The sequence below is a fragment of the Notamacropus eugenii genome, chromosome 1 (assembly GCF_028372415.1).
Source record: "Notamacropus eugenii isolate mMacEug1 chromosome 1, mMacEug1.pri_v2, whole genome shotgun sequence".
NCBI classification, from domain to species: Eukaryota; Metazoa; Chordata; class Mammalia; order Diprotodontia; family Macropodidae; genus Notamacropus; species Notamacropus eugenii.
The window spans coordinates 73,740,006-73,757,961 of NC_092872.1; the positions used below are offsets into that span (position 1 = coordinate 73,740,006).

General features: G+C 37.1%; 1 protein-coding gene across 8 annotated transcripts in view; it reads right to left on the reverse strand.

The window, feature by feature from the left end:
• The window catches only part of RASEF (RAS and EF-hand domain containing), an 825,381-nt gene that overhangs the window by 805,550 nt on the left and 1,875 nt on the right, over positions 1-17,956 (reverse strand). The gene's annotated exons all lie outside the window — the stretch shown is intronic.

The following is a 17,956-nucleotide window of genomic DNA, read 5'->3' on the forward strand; positions in this document are numbered from 1 at the left end:
ATAAGGGCTTAAGGCCTTAGCAGATGCCTCTTGGGCTTACGCCCAACCGAACTGGAGGAGAAAGCTTTAATATCTGTGCCTTAGAGGGGGGAAACTGTTCTCCAGGTAGAAGGAGAATCTCTCAAGGCCATCTTACTCGAGGTTTACAAAACAGCTTTATTAAAATGTTATCCAAAGTGCTGTCAACAATAAAACAGAAATGTAGTATGTAAAATTTATTAATTTCTCTCTATTAATATCCTCAAGTCCTATATATTGGAACACTTTCCATAAGCAGTCAGAAAACAGCATGCAAATAATTCTCAGAATACTTAGGGCATATCCTACAAGAGAATGTGTATAGAACATAGACATTAAAATTTTGTCCTTTAAGGTTACATTTGCTGGATGCAAAGAATAACTCAGTTAAATATGAAATGTTTATTTTATACAATATGTCAAAATTCAGAATAGAATTCCACTCATTGAGGGATCCTCATTCCTCTCTGACTCTAACACTCCTTTCCAGGTAGAGTGCTCATAATCTAATTTATACAGGTGCAAATAATGTCATGCATTATTCTTCCCGAAGCAACTAGATGAAGTAGTGAAAGGCTGAGGCTGGTTTGGGTAGCAAGAAGACTAAACTTAAATCCTGCCTCAGACACTTATTAGCCATGTGGACCAAATCAGGCCATTTGACTCCTTTCTCTCTGTTTCCACATCGGTAAAATAGGCCTAAAGCACCTGCTTCCCAGTATTCCGAGGATCAAATGAGCAAATTTATGTAAAGTGCTTTGTAAAGTATTATTCTTTTAAATGAGACCCATCAGGAGATTTTGGAAAGGCTTAATCAGCTGAACATACAAATCCTTAATGCTTGAAACCAATGGTACTCTGGGTTAGTACCGAAGAAGAAGTGACTAGAAGGCACAGTGACTAGAGTACCTGACTAGGGTGTGCCAGGTCCAGACTCAGGAAAACTCCTCTTCCTGAGTTCAAATCTGACCTCAGACATTTACTAGCTGTGTGACCCTGGGCAAGTCACTTAACCCTGTTTGCCTCAGTTTCCTCATCTGTAAAATGAGCTGGAGAAGGAAAGGGCAAACCACTCCAATATCTGCCAAGAAATGGGATCCCAAAGAGTCAGAATGCGACTGGAAATGACTGAATAACAACCATGGGACTCTCCCTAGGGGATGACACTTTTGAATGGAGGCCTTTCGTATCTTTTAAATCAAAACTCAAAGGCAACAATCTATTCCTAAAGCAAGACTTGAGGTAACAATTAGCAGTTAGGTGAAGAGCTCTGATCACCTGATAAAAAAAGTCTCTCTCTTCTGACTTCCCATTGTTACGAAAACAAGTTTTAGCCTTTTTTACACTGGCTCATTGTTTTACTAAGTAAAAAAAGTAGGAACGTGGAAAAGCTGCTTCGATATTCCACATTTCTATCTCTTTAAAGCTAAGCTTCTTTAAACTATTTGTGTGGGGGTTTTCCTATTAGAAATACATTTGAATATCTGCCCTACTGACAAATAGTTGGCCCACTTCCCACAATCTACTAAGTACGACTTTATCTGACCTGCCGCAAACACTATTCAACATTTTCTAGTCTTCAGACACCATATATGTTTTCTCAGTTTGGAAAATCTCTGAAAGGAAAGAATGAGAATATATGAGTTCTAAATCATGGCACTTTGGAGCAAAACCATGTTCCTCCTTTCTAGGGCAGAACTATGTCAGCATAACCTGGAAGAAAAATGACAGCTGATGAAAAAAATTTATTTTATCGAGAATGTCACTCACACCAACCAGCACAGTATTTTCTTTAAGATGCTAGATCACTGCTATCAGTTCCACTTAGTTTAATACTTCAAGGATCTGTGATTCCAGTTCTGCTCCTAATGTAGTCCCTGAACCTCAGGAGATGGTCTTGATGAGTTGCAAGATTCTAGACCATTTATCATCTGATGGGCAACTCTAATTTAACTAGGTGATCCTGGGATGTTGGAAATTCTGTCCCATCATTGAGCCTGGACATAACTGAAGCTTCTCCAGTTTGACAGGCTCCCAAAGCTTATGCCTTTTTGGAATAGCTGTCAATAATCTAAGATTATCTCAATACCCTGAGCATCTAGGTGGCACAGTGAATAAACTGTAAGGCCTGGAGTCAGGAAACCTAATTGTGAGATGCATGCTCACTCTAGAAGGAACAATGCTCACTGTTGAGGCCAAGAAAGCTCTCATTTTATTTTACATTCCTTGTGAATGGGTAACTCCCTAAAGGAGTACACTTGAAAAAACAAATGCAAGACTATTTATGCCCTGTTCTTAATTCAAATCTCCCTCCTTGTTCTCCATTAGCTAGATGCAACTTCCTGGACCATCTCTTCCATGCTCTTCTCCTTGATATGTTACCTCTTCCTTATCATGCGTTGCATGTTCATTTAAATTAGTTTGCTCCATCCTAGAGTGTGTGTTGGATAATATTAAACAACTCCATACGTACAAGCTTCTGACTTTTTCTTTCATCTGGTTCTCCTAGGTTACAGCTCTCATCAGAACCAGTCACCTCTGACTTACATCCTGTTATCACTCCTGCTATCACTCCTGCAAAGCTGGGAGTAGTATTAATCCTGTGGAAACAGAATTCCTCTGTTTCTCACATCATTTTCCCAAGTTCAAATCTGGTCTCAGACACTTACTAGCTGTATCACTCTGGGCAAGTCATTTAGCCCTGTTTGCATCAGTTTTATCATCTGTAAAATGAGCTGGAAAAGGTAATAGAAAACCACTCCAGTATCTTTGCCAAGAAAACCCCAAATGGGGGTCACAAAGATTTGGACATGACTGAAATGACTGCACAACATCTCTATACCACAATGAGGAAATGGAGGATGCTGCTGCACTCTGACTTCATAATTTTAGACAGAGCTCATTAAAAGTAGATTGTGCATATAAATATTTACAGACTAATAAATAGCTTCCAGAAATCTATGATTCATTCAATTACTACAAAAGGGTAAAGGTACAGAAAATCAACCAATAAACCTGCTATGTGCCAGGTAGCGTGTTAGGTGCTGTAATACCTAACAATATTAATAACTAACATTTATATGGTGCGTTAAGGTTTGCAGAGTGCCCTTCCAATGTGATCTCATTTTATTCTCACAATAGTCCTAGGATGCAAATTCTGTTGTTATTTCAATTTCAAAGATAAAGAAACTGAGGAAGAAAATAAAGGTTAAGTGACTTGCTCTGGGTCCCAAACCTAGTAAGTATCTGGGACAGGATTTGAACTCAGGCTTTCCAAGTCCCACACTCTATCCACTGCACCACCTGTGTACAAAGAATGAAACAATTCCTTCTTATAATGAGCTCACGTAGTAATCCAACAAGTAAGCTCTCCAGAAATATGCATTTAATTTTAGGATGACCAGCCATCCATTCATTATTTATTCAGTGTCTGACTCCGATCCTACTTTGACTCTGAGGTAGAGGAATAGTGAAGACAGATAGCAGAATAGATCTATGGGTAATCTAGCTGACTGTGTCTCCAGTCTGTTAAACTAGGTGCTACTTTAAAAATGGCAAAGAAAGAAATGGGGGAAAGAGGAAGGGAAGGTACTACAGTACAATTATTGTCTCTTTCCATAAATCTTCCACAAAGGAAATATGAAAAATCAAATATATAAACAATTAACACTTTGCCATTTGCAAATTTTTTTTCCTGTCAACACTTTTGTGAGTCAAGTAATTGTTATTATCCCCATTTCACAGATACAATAGCAGAGAAATTAGGCAACCAACCAGTAATCATATATTTAGGGTTCATATTTTTCTTTAGGTTTGAGGTAAACATTCAAATCACATCTTCTAACTCAAATTTCAGTGTTCTGCCCTTTTTTACCTTCACTCAAAATTCAGTTTCTCTCTCGCCTTTGACATACATGTACTTTGCTTGAAGAAAGCTAGGGACAGCTACATAGCATAGTGGATATGGCATGGGGGCTGAAGTCAGGAAAATCTGAGTTCAAAATCTGACCCTAGACACTTACTGGCTGTGTGACCCACAAGTCACTTAACCCCATTGCTTCCAAAAACAGATTCACTGGCCGAGTCACAATACTATACAAACAAGCCTCTGTTTCCATTCTAAAAGGAAATGGAAGCAATCAGCAAGTGATCAGAAAGGGCAATTCACTTAGCCTTATTTTCCTCAGTTTCCCCATGTGTAAAATGAGCTGGAGAAGGAAATGGCAAACCACACCAATGTCTTTGCCAGAAAAATCCCAAATGAGGTCATGAAGAATCAGACACAACTGAAAAAATGACTGAACTCCACATCCCCCAAAAATATCTTGCTTCATTGCTAACCTAAAACAAACCAAGCAATATGAAGCACCCAAGAGCACTAGATCTAGACACAGAGACTTTGGATTCAAGTGTCAGGTCTTATCTACCTGGATGACCTTGAATAAATCACTTACTCTTTGTGCACCTTCATCTATAAAATTATGTGCTCAGACAAAATGTTCCCTACCATCCCTTCCTGATCTATAGCTATGAAACCACTCTTAGCAGTACAGTCAACCAGACACAGTGATCCAATATTATGGGCTGGTTGTAAATCACCTTATCTTAGATATGTCATTTCATTCCACTTAGTATTTGTAGAGAATTTTATTCCCATGACACCCACCTACCTGTCACATCAAAATTATTAGAGGGTGTTATAGGAAGAAGAAAACAAGGATGTATGAGAGAGAAATTCACAACAGCTGATTGATCCTTTCCACTGAAAGCAGGATTACTGCTACAAGAGAGGGCATATCTTTGATAGTTACACATACTGGAAAAACAAAATGACAAAGAATTATCCAAGGATGTCTGCTGTCTACAAAGCAGATGATCCAAAATACACTAAAACCCAAGAACAAGAGTCATTGCCTGGGGCAGCTAGGTAGTGCAGTAGATAGAGCACCCACACCAGAATCAGGAGGACCTGAGTTCAAATCAGACCACAGACACTTGCTAACTGTGTAAACCCTGAGCAAGTCACTTAACCCCATTGCCTCTAAAAACAATGATGCATTGCGCTAGGTCAAGGTATTATACAAACAAGCCTCTGTTTCCATTCTAAGAAGGAAAGGAAGTGATCAGCAAGGTAAAAAGTTATTTCTGTGCTACACGTTGCCTTTTAAGAGATTCTGATGACAGAAATAATGATGCCCTCTCACTCTGCATCTACATTCAGTTTTAGCAGACCTTAACACTCCCAATGATGCCAGAACCAGATTAAAATGAAATTGGTATATAACTAAAATGCAGTAGAACATAGATAATATTAATATGTGGTTTTCTGAATCAATTCCAAGATGCAGGGCTAATGGGGTACAATTTAGTGGTCCTGTTTCTGTTGGGTTGGACACAACTGGTTTAAGAGATATAAAGAAGTTTTTTCTTCCTCTGTGTAAGTAGGTACTACATATAACTTATCATTGGTAAGATGCTATCCAGGGGTGGAAAACCTACAGCCTTGAGACCCCATGTGACCCTCTAGGTCCTCAAGTGCAGCCCTTTGACTGAATCCAAACTTCACAAGACAAAGTTTGGATTCAATTGAAAGACCACACTTGAAGACCTAACCTAAAGGCTCCCCACCCCACATATAGCCTATTTCAACCAATCTGGCAATGGATAAAATTGAAGCTGAGAGATTTGTGATTAAATAATTTGCACAGAGTTACATAATCCAAGTCAGAGTGAGAATTTGAGCCCATATCTCTCACTGAATTTCTATCATGCTCTGCTCCGCCTTCTCTGTTTTAAGTTACCATTCTGTGTTTTCAACACCTAGATAAAAGGGAAGATTGGTGGTGCAATGGATAGGTCACTGGGCCTGGAGTCAGGAAGACCTCAGTTCAAATTCTCTCTTAGACACTTACTGGCTGTGTAGACCTTGGCAGGTCACTTAACCCTGTTTGCTTCAGTTTCCTCACCTGTAAAATGAGTTGGCAAAGGAAAAGGCAAACCGCTCCAATATCTCTGCTAAGAAAACCCCAAATGGGGTCAGAGAGTCAGACATAATTTAAATGAATGAACAACTACATTAATTCTAAGCAACAATTAATTCCAATGATAGCATTACTTGGGAAGAAGGGTTAAGAGTAACATTAAAATGTCTAAGGAAGATAAACACAAGATGGTCCACATGAATACTTCCTCCACTGGTGCAGACTGTAGGCTATCCACACCTACTCACTCTTTACAATTCTTATCCACATCATTCCATAAATTCTCTAGCAAGCACTGAACTTGGAATCATGGAAAATTAATACAAATTGCAGCTGTGTTGTTTACTGTATAGCTTTGGACAAGTCAATTAGTCTTTTCTGATCTCATTTTCCTCATTTATAAAATGAGAGGGCTGGATAAGATCTCTGGCATGTCTGAACTCTAAAACCATGGCCCCATCATCCATACAGGAGCTAACACACTGAAGGTCTTTCCCTCCTCACCAAATAGTCTGTGAATATCAGGAACCAAACTATGTATGAGAAATTTCTCTTCTCTTCAGACTTCTCAGAAGATAAATTTCTGGCTAAATTTCAAAATACCATGACCTTATATTTAAACCTGACTTCGTAAATAAAGTATATTCATATACTGCTAATATTACTTATACTTTAGTATTTTTAAAGCACTTTTTTTCATCCCTTATTCTATCTGGTCCTAATGGTAAGCCACTAGAGCAGTTTTCTCATCCCATTTTACAGATGAAACCACTAAAGCCCAGAAACAACTTCTTCAAAGTTGCTGAGTCCTTTCAGTGTTCAACTCTTAGCGACCCCATTTGGGATTTTCTTGGCAAAGATACTGGAATGGTTTGCCATTTCCTTCTCCAGCTCATTTTGCAGAGGAGGAAACTGAGGCAAACAGGGTTAAGCAATTTGCTCAGGGCCACACAGCTAGTAAATGCTTGAGGCAAGACTTGAACTCAGGTTCTCCTTACTCCAGGCCCTGCTTTCTATCCACTGTGTCACCTGGCTGCCCCCATTCCACTTTTAGACTTTACTTTAGACATGTAATACTAAGAGATAGGTTTAAAAAAGAACTAATGAATCAGATAAACATTCAGCTAGTCTGATTTTAAAAAGAAAATTAAGTTGCCATTATCGAAAGATTAAAAAGGATTCCCAATACTATAATAAAAAATAATAATATATTTGAAATAATAATAATAAATAATTAGAATTTGATCCTCTCAACAACTCTGCAAGGTAGGTACTATTACAATCTCTATTTTATAAATGAGGAAATCAAAGCAAACAGAGGTTAAGTGACTTGCCCAAGGTCACACAACCAGGAAGTGTCTGAGGCCAGATTTGAACTCAGATCTTCTTAGGTGGCACAGTGGATAGAACTCTAGGCCTGGAGTCAGGGAGCCCTAAGTTCAAATTTAGCTTTAAATGCTTCCTAGTTGTGTGACTTAACTCTGTCTCAGTTTTCCCATCTGTAAAATATGCTGGAAAAGGAAATAGGAAACTACTCTAGTATCTTTAGCAAGAAAATCCCAAATGGAGTTACAAGGAATGAGTTGGACACATCTGATGCAACTTCCTACTCCAGGCTCGTTGTGGTATCTGTTATACTACTCCTAGCTCATTATTAGGAAAATAATAGAAGCCACTTTATCCAATTTATTGTCATAAAACAATAAAACTGATCATTTAAATGAAACTAATGAATGTCTATAAATATATATGTATATAATATTACAATTAAAAGAACAAGAAACAGAGAATTTAAGTAGCTCAATGTGAGAAAAAGAAATCAACAGACTGGAAACCATCTCCCAAAGAAAGAAAAAGAATTCAGATCCAGGTAGAGTTAAGTGAATTCCATAAAATATTCACAGAACAATTAATTCAAGTTAACTGTTTACAAAAATAGGAAAAAGAATTATGGAAGTCATTTGCAAAACTACACAGATATGGCCTATATTGAATTGCTTGCTTCCCAAAGGGAATGGGTGGGGAGGGAGGGATGAGGAGAAGTTGGAAGTCAAAGTTTTAGGAACTGTCGAGTAGTGTTCTTACTACTAGGAAATAAGAAATACAGGTAAAGGGATATAGAAAGTTATCTGGCCCTACAGGACAGAAGAGAAGATGGGGACAAGGGAAGGGAGGGATGTTAGAAGAGGGGGCAGATTGGTGATAGGGGTAATTAGAATGCTTGGCGTTTTGGGGTGGGGGGAGGGGAGAAATGGGGAGAAAATTTGGAACCCAAAATTTTGTGAAAATGAATGTTAAAAGCTAAATAAATAAATTAAAAAAAAAAACAAAAATAGGAAAAAGAATCCTAACAAACTTCCTCTATGATACAAATATGATGCTGATACCTAAACCAAGGAGAGAAAAAGCAGAGTAAGAAAATATAAATCACTATTTCTAATGGTATTAAATCATTATATTAAATATTAAATAAAAAGTGAAAAAGAAGTTATCACATTTTTAAAAGATTATACATAATGCCAAGGCTGGATTTATACCAGGAATGCACGACAGGCTCAATATAAAGTATTTTACACTTTATACAATATAAAGTAATTTATAAAGATAATAACCATATTCAGTAGCAAAAATGAAACCACATGTTGATATCAGATGGTGAAAAAGCTTTTGACAAAATTTAATACCCATTTCTAATTAAATAGGAAAAGTAGTATCTGTCTAAAACCAAGAACAAGCATCACATGGAATAAAAGTTAAAGGCCTTTATAATAAGACAGGGAAAAGCAAGGACGTCCATTATTAGCACCTCTATTTAAGAAAGTGCTAAATATGCTAGCTAGAGCAAAATCGTAAAGAGATAATGACCAAGTATAAAAACAAAACTATTACTTTTTGCAGGTGATAAAAAAAACAAAATTAACTAAAATTGAAACAACCAATAAATTCAGCAAAATTGAAGGATATAAAAGGAATCTTAATAAATTATCAGAATTTCTAATCCATATTACCAACAAAATTTAACAAGAAGAGATAGAGGGATACTATTCAAAATGACCATACAGCATATAAAATATTAGGGCATCTAATTATCCAGTGTCCACAAACATGTCACAAGACTTAGGTGGAATCCAGGTTTATAAAAAAAAAAAAAAATGAACATGTATATAGAACCCAAAGAGTTCACAGTCATTATAGAAGTTTGAGTATTTATGACAATAAAACAAAAGGAGAAGAAGAAACAGGAAGGGGAATGGCACCTGGGGGAAAAGGTGTGATAAAGGTGGGAAAAGGACAAAACCCCTCCCAAAGGGGAGGAGCAAGGTGATGACAGTTCCCTTGGGAACTGCTGAACTATAAGGATAGGAAGGTCCACTTATATGCAAAGGACCCCAACTGCAAAAGCATTTTCCCAGTCTGGCACAGACTGCCCTCTCTCCCAAAGACACACACAGGATCCAACCTGAGGTGCAAACAACAAATTACATCTTTTGGGGGATGGAGGGAAGCTTTATCCTTGACGCATGCAGGGCCACTTACATACTCTAGGTCCAGGGATTTTAGAAAATGTAGCAACTCAAAGAGACAAGTTCAGAGGAACCCTTAATAGCCCTTAAGACCAGACACCCACAAGAACAAATTAATACAACTATAAAACACTTCTTACAGAGATACCTAAATAATTGGAGAAATATTGTTATACAAATATAATAAAAATGACAACACTGTTTAAATGAATTTATTCGTTCAAAACCAAACTGACAAAGGACTACTTTAAAAAATTAGGGGAAAAACTAATGAAAACCATACATACATATATACCTTTAGACCCAGCCATACCACCATGAGGTCAATAGCCCAGTGGAACAAAGCAGAAAATAACTTATGTATAAAAATATTTATAGCATCTCTTTTCATTACAGTAAAGAACTGAAAACTAAGGAACGACCCAGCAACTAGGGAAGGGTTGAATAAATTATTTCAACGCCCATCACTTCTTTTGTTGCCTTTTTCTGGATACTCTAGCCCTGGAGAAGATAACTGCAGACTGAACTCATTTAAGGGCTGAAGTGTCAAAGTTTAGAGAAGTAACATAGTTATAAGTCTAGAAATAGTTATGGGAAAATGAGTTAATCTTTCTGGACATATCAGTGTTAATGGATCACATCTGTGTGTTGAACACACAGTGGCCACTCAGTAAATATTGCTTGAATTTAAGAACAAGGGCCATCTCCTTAGGAACATGCCAGATACTTAAGACTTCACATGCAAGGACAACATTGGAGTGAGGTGTATTTCATACTGAAGTCATTATCATTGAAATTACTTTACTTCCTAAAAACATCAAGTTCATTTACCTGGAGAAAAGATGTCTGATCTTCAAACCAATAATGATTTCTTATAGAATGCATGGGAGATGGTCAGGTCATTTAGACCTCACATCTATGCATCTTCAGCTAATAACCTGAGTAGTGTCAAAACCATATAGTTTCTTATCACAGGTTTCACCATTAAAATGGCCTATGAAATGCTTTACTGTTCATTATCAAGAAGCTTCATGAGGATGAAGGAGGTGAATGTAGATACCTAATTGTAGATTATCTCATTCCAACTGAGGCAGCTGGTGTTATAGTGGATAGAGCAATGATCCTAGAGTCAGGAAGTTCCAATCTGACCTCATACTCTTCCTAGCTTTATGATCCTGGGCAAGTTGTTTAATCTCTGTTTACCTCAGTTTCCTCAATTATAAAATGGGGATAACAGTTTTAGGTAAGGACCCTTGGCAAGTCATCTAACCTCTGTTTCCTCAACCATAAAATGGGCATGATAATAGCATCTATCTCAAAGGCTTGTTGTAAGGATTAAATATTTGCAAAAGTGCTTAGTGAAGTGCGTATCACATAGGAGGCGCTACATAAATATTTATTCCTATCTTCTTCCCCTTCATTTTTCTATCTGCACCCCTAAGGTCTAGCACAGTGTCTGGAACATAGTACATAGTCATTGAACACTTACTGATTTGGTGATGTATGAATGTGAAAATAACAGAGAATGTGCCATTAAAAATGGCAGCTCTTGCTGGAGAGAAACCAAACTTATATGAAATAGCTCAGAATAAATGGAACAGAAAAAGGAAAACAATACGGTTATAATAATACAGTACAATATGATAAATAAAAATAAGTTAATTAATTAAATAAAATAGATAAATAAAATGTTTTTAAACTTTGAAGACTTAAGAAGTGTGATGAATAAGATGACCAACCATGATGCCATGGGGCCAGTGGTGAAGCATGCTACTACCCACATCCTATCAGAGAGGTGAGAAACTCAAGAAGTACAACAAAGCATATGTTTTTGGACATGGCCAATGAGGGAATTTCTTTTTCTTGATTAGGAATATTTGTCCCCAGAGCATTATTTCTCTCTTTAAAAAAAGAAAGAAAAAAAGAAAAATGGGAAGTGGGAAGAGGAGAACGTAAAAGAAAGAGGATCTCGAAATAGGGATGCCAGAAAAGAAAAACAAAAGGCCATTGGAGAACTTTAAAAATGCACAGATGAGAACATAAGGAAGGTCAAAAGGAAATAATGGGAAAGGAGGACAACTTTGAAAGTTCCATGTTGACTTTATTATGCACTTAAAAGGAAAAGTAAGCAGTACATTAGAAAAATTTGCACCATCCTCTTTTTCTGCTCTATTTTGAAAGTGAAAATGTTCATTTAATTTGATGTTCCTAAAATTCAGAATTTTTTAAATGAAAAAAGGGGAAATGCGAAAAAAAGAATAGGAAAAACATGAACATATTTACAGAAACAGAGGAAGACGCCACTAATGGGAGAAAGTGAGACGGTAATGTTTGATAGAAAGAGTCTCAGAAGAAAAAGGAAGAATTATTCAGTTGATTCAAAAATTTTAAGTTGAAAGAAACCACAGGTATGACATGGAATACAATACAATTTTGCAAATAAGAAAACTTAGATTCTAGGTCTTTATTTAAGTTGTCCAAGGTCATATCAGTAGCAAGTGACTAAGGCAGTTTTTGAACAGATGCTCAGCTCCAAAATCAGTGTTCTTTCCTTGGTTTGGGGGGTTTAAATTAATGTTCACAGGAAAAGAGAACATTCCTTGACAATGGGAAGACTATCTAGGGCAAAGACAGGACATTTTGAGGCAGGAGACAGGTAGATGAGAGGTCTTAGGTCAGTTAGTCACACTCCTGACTTATCTAATACCTTGACCTCACAGTTATTTGACCTAGTCAGTTCCAAAGATCTTCACATCTCCATTTATAAAATCTAACTTTAAAGAAGAAATAATAAATTCTTTATAGGGAACAGGGCCTGGGCCTGTGATTTCATTATTGTAGGAAACTCCTAAATGAAGTAATTCTCTCTATCAATCCAGATTTTCTCTTTCATTTATAGTCTTAGCGAGTTGTCTAGAGCAGAGACGTTAAAAACAAAGGCATCACTCCCCACTTCCAAGAGCAGCCAGAATTAGCTTAAAATGTAATTGGGAAATATTTAACAAAATAAATTGAAATGCAATATGACATAGGTGACGTTAATATGTGGTTTTCTAAGTGGATATGTGGGCCACAGGTGACTTTATGTACTATTTAGCGCCCTTTCCCCATCCTTTCTATTTGCGTTTGTCACCACTGGCCTAGAGCAATGAAAAGTTCAGTGACTTGCACAGAGTCACATGTTTAATATCTGTCAAGGGCAGGACTGGAAGCTAGGTCTTCCTGGCTCTTAGGCCAGCTTTGTGCAGCACCACTCTACTCACTTCAAACTAAACAAATCTAAAATTTATTGGATCTCCTTTTTCCTACCTATCCCCAAATCAGTTCTTCCTCCCAAAAGGAGAAGTGAAGCTGGTGACCTGCACAGCCCTCCCTCACTCAAAACAAAGTCAAGCGCAAGTCATATCGTCATTTGTCTGACGGCATGGTCTTCTTCAGCAACAAGAGACGAACACAACCCTGTAAGTAGACTTAGCTCCTCCTCTCCTGTCTGTCTCCCCCTCCCCTTCCTTTTCCTCTCCAAAAGAAGGTAAATTTGGATGACCAAAAGATGTCCACTTTCCCTTAGGTTTTACTGGCTAGTCTCCCCTTCCCCTTCCCCTTCCCCTTCCCTTCCCCCTACTGCTCTGTGAAGCTCAGACATCCATGGGGTCCCCTGGCTAAAGGCTCTTCTGATCCCTCCTGGCTTCAGAGTGATTATAAATAGTAACTGTTGCTGTTTCCCTCCCAGCCTGATGTCTTTCTTTTTCTTGGTCTCATTAAAGGAGCCATGCCCTGGCTACTTCTTAAACAGGCCTAGTCAATGAATGGGCATTGCCTCACCCTAAGTGAGTGCCTGCAAAGACCTTGGCCTAAAGGAGTCAAAGTCTCCCAGGGCACCTTAGTCATCTCCATTCATCCTGAGGAATATCAGGTCACTGGATTCCAATGGCTCTGGAGAAGTGAGGCTGGTGACCTGCACAGCCCTCCCTCAGTCAAAACAAAGTCAAGTGCAAATTATGTCATCATATCTCTGATGGCATAGTCTTCTTCAGCAACAAAGGATGAACACAACAATTTCTGTGCATGACAACACCATTTTCTGTGTCAGACCCAATATTACAGTCAGTTTTAATGACTCTTTTCATCCACCATATCTAGCCAATTAGCAATAACACAGTGTTTTAGCATTTCTAAAGCATACTATATATACTTCTAAAATAAATTCTGATAACTAGTGAAAAAGCTTTACTGCTCCCATTTTAGAGATGCAAATAATAATGGCAGTTCACATTTATATCACACTTTAAGGCTTACAAAGCACTTTCTCAAGGAACTTAGGCTCAGAGTAGAAGTGACTTATCCAAAGTTGCATAGGTAAGTGGCAGCTCTGGAACTCAAACCAGGTCTTTTGCCTTCACATTCACGTTCCCTCCTCTTTCCTCCTCACTCCCCATTATATCACCCCCCATTATTCCAAGTCCTATTGATTCTACCTCCAAAAGTTCTTTCAATTCTATTCTTTTCCCATTTCCATCACCATTTTTCAGGTTCTCATTACCCTTTTTTCCAGACAAAGGTCTAATTGGTCTTCCCACTTCTTGTCTCTGGCTTTCTGACCAGCTGAAACCCCATTATCAAATTAACCTTCAAGATATTCAGCCATGTTGATGGTACTCCCCATATAACCTTCAATAGCTCCCCACTGCTAAGTAGATCAATTTAAGGTCAAAGGATGTGGACTTTAAAACCTTCCTGATCTTAAACTACCTTATCTTACTCTACTTTCTCTCTTGCAGCCCCCATGTTTCAGAAAAAACTTGACTATTCATAGGGCCCTGAATATCTCATCCTTCTCTATGTCTTTTTATGGCTTTTACCACTACTGGGAAAAGCCCTTCCCTCACTCCCAATTTCTGCCTAATAAAACTTTACAAGTTCTTTAAGGTCCACCCAAAAATGATTGCTTCCTCCTCTGAGATGCCATAACACACTATAGACTTTGTACCACTTATGCAATTATTACATTCCACCTTATATATATGTTTGTTTATGTGTGTCTCATTCTTATAATACTGAAAGGTCCTTGAAGGTAAACCACATACCATGTTTATGTGACAGCATTTAGCAGTAGGAAACATTAATAATTAATAAAAAGTATAATAGCAATAGTGATGATAATAGTGTTTATATGCTTTAAGGTTTGCAAAATGCTTGATCAAAATTATCTCATTTATTTTTGAAACAACCCTGGAAGTCAAATCCTCTTTATAATTCCCATTTTACTGATGAGGAAACTAAGGGACAGAGCAGTTAAGTGGCTTGCTCAGGATTATAGAGCTAGTGAGGCTGGATTTGAATTCAGGTCTTCCTTACTCCAATCACTGAACCACTTAACTGCCTAATGAATACGAAAATGATACTGAATGAATCCATTTTGATAGCAAGGACATAATTTTAAAATCACTGGATGGAAGAAGGGCAGAGAATGGAAGAAGAGGCTATTAAATGAAGCCATGCTTTGCTTAAACCCTCACGGCATAAACAACCTCTTCTATTAAGGACTATAACTCTTAAAATTCCCTTTTTATAATGTCTCTCAGAAAGCCATTGCTACATGGAAAGTCTAAGACATTGACATGAAAAAAGAAAAGAACTAGTTTGTTTCAGGAAATCATCCTAAACTCTCTTCCACAGACACTTAGTCACTTTCCTTGTCCACCCTTGTCACTTTCCTTTGGCAAAGTATTTCTTTTTCACCTGGCAATCTGTAAAACAAGTATTGTAGGAAGAAAGAAAGATATACTTATACTGCAACTGAAGTGAAAAGAGCTGGGTCCAAGTCACTAATGTGGCTCTTATTAACTATGGATCCTTGCACATTGACTTAACCTCTCCTATCCTCAGTTTTCTTATCTGTCAAAAAAAGGGGGCGGGGGTGTCAAGCATTTAACAGCTCTGTAGTAAATGTCCATTGTGTGCTTAGCTGTATGATAAATTTAGAAGACACACAGTCCTTGACTATATGGAGTTTACAATTCAATACATTTGTCCTATGTGGAGATAATCAAAAGAGACAGTAAGTTAAAACATTTCATAGTTATAAAACGTAAAGTATTACTATATTGCAAGAGAGGCAACATGGTGCAGTGGAAAAAGTCCTATGAGTACAATCGTAGTACTGCCACTTAGCTATAAGACTCAGGACAAACAATTTAAACCTTGGGGCCTCAGTTTTCCTATTATAAAATGGAAAAAATAAAGCTCACATTAACCTACCTCACTGAATGGAGGAAAGTCATTTTTTAAATTATAAAAAGCTATAGAAATATGAGTTATTAAGATCCCTGAAGTCAGAAATTAAATCTCAAATATCAATCTTTGTGCCCAGTATAGTATTCAATATATTACATTAAATAATGCAGGAAGATTTATAATATTTGCATACCATTTTACTATATTATCATAATGTACTACCTTGATTTCTACCACATATTATTTAAATGCTACCTTAAATTTGAGGCACTATATATGGGCAAAATTGATACTTAAAAAATAACCATTAACCATCATGTCATGTTAACTACTTTGTCAACTCTATAATAACTATATTTTTCTCTAATGTGCATCTTCAAGAGGCAAAATGTTATACATTAAATTTTTTTCTATCAAGTTAATATTATGTGATTATTCCCATTTTACCTATAAAAAAAGAAAACTGGCAAAATTAAGTACAGAAAGATTTACAGAGTTATTATTTTGGTATTGGTAGGTAGATTAAAACTTGTTCTAACATAAGAGTTGTATTAATCTATTTTTAAGTTTCTGAAATTTTGTAATATAAATTTTATATCAAAATATGATGAACAGAATTAAGCTCATTTAATTAAAATAAATCAAATTTTACACCTCACTACACAGTTCATAGAAATAGAAATTTCCATTTCTTAGTTCATTGAGACACTTCTGCCAGCACTTAGCACAGTACTTGGCACATAACAGGCATTTAATCAGTGTTTACTGGCTGATGGACTACTACAGAAAACAATTCCTCTTACAGCTAATTTAGCTCATTACCAAGAACTAAAAAGGCTTTCATCAGGAAGTGTTTCATTTTCTGGTTTGGTAAGACAGAAACCACCAGGAAGTGAATTAGGTTTCCAATTTACCAAATACAACTGGTGGCTGCCATGGTTACAATCAGATGAAACAACTCAATTCAGTTCTTTTCCACTTGAACAAGTATAAGAAGGCAAATATTGTACTTGTTAATCTCAAGTCTGAAAGGGTGGCACTTAGAAGACAAACTCAAGCAGGTGACATTGGAGTCAAAGTTAATAAAGTTTGAAGTATGTGGAAAGGCACAATTTCTGTGGTACAATAATTACCAATATTGAGGATTGCTAACCTGTACTTTGAAACCAAATAATTACATATTTTCTTACATAGACACTTAAATGTTAATCATTTATTCATTTTTTAAAAAGACCTGACAAATTTGAATAAAGGACACACATTTAGAAGCCTGTAACCTTTCAGTTTTCATACATTGATTTTCTTAAATGATTTAGAGCTATGATAAGAGTTCACCCTGTCAATGTTAGGGGCCTGTTCCTTTTTTTTTTTTTTTTAACTATTGCTTTTCCCATCTAGCCAGGGTCAAGCTAAGAAAGAGATGAAATCATCCAGAGGAAAGAGAGGTAAACCCTTATATTACTTTAGCAGCAAGATAAAGCACCTAGGGATACATCACCTATCAACTTAGGCAAGCTACAGTGTTTCAGGGTTCAAGATTTTAAAGTCAATCCCAATTCTCTTTGTTTCGAATGTTCATCAGTACCTTAAGCTTGAAAGGACCTTAAAGGTCATCTAGTTCTAGTCCACCCACCTGTTTTTCAGAGAAGGATTTAATTTTTAAAATTAACAGAACAGTTTCTTCCCCTACACTCTCTCTGCCTAATTACTCTGATACTTCAGTAAATCATTCCTTCTGAGGTTACAGTGACAGTCACACTGGATATAGCAGGAGAAGGAAGAGAAAGAAGGAAATGGAGTTTTCCCTAAAGGCAAATCTGAGCCCTGGATCTTGGCACCAGAGAAAGCCTACTCATTCATTCTTTGTCCTGCTTCCTCCCAGGTGTAGTTTCCTTTCACTATTCTTTCAGACCACATATTGAGTCATGTGGTACATATTTAGGGAGGGAGATGAGCATTTAGCCAACCAAAATGCTGGCTTTTCCATTTCACTATAAAGGAGAAAAAGGGCTTAACTCCATTTCACCAAACATCCAAACGAGAGTAGAAAAGTTTGCATTTCAGAAATTAAGGATTAATGGAGCCGTCCAGCGCAAAACCTTGGAAGAGAAATTAAATTCTGAAAATGGAAGCCAAAGGGGCAGTACTGTGTGGTTAGAGAACACTTGAATTTCCTAAGTAAGGGGTTGGCCTAAAAAA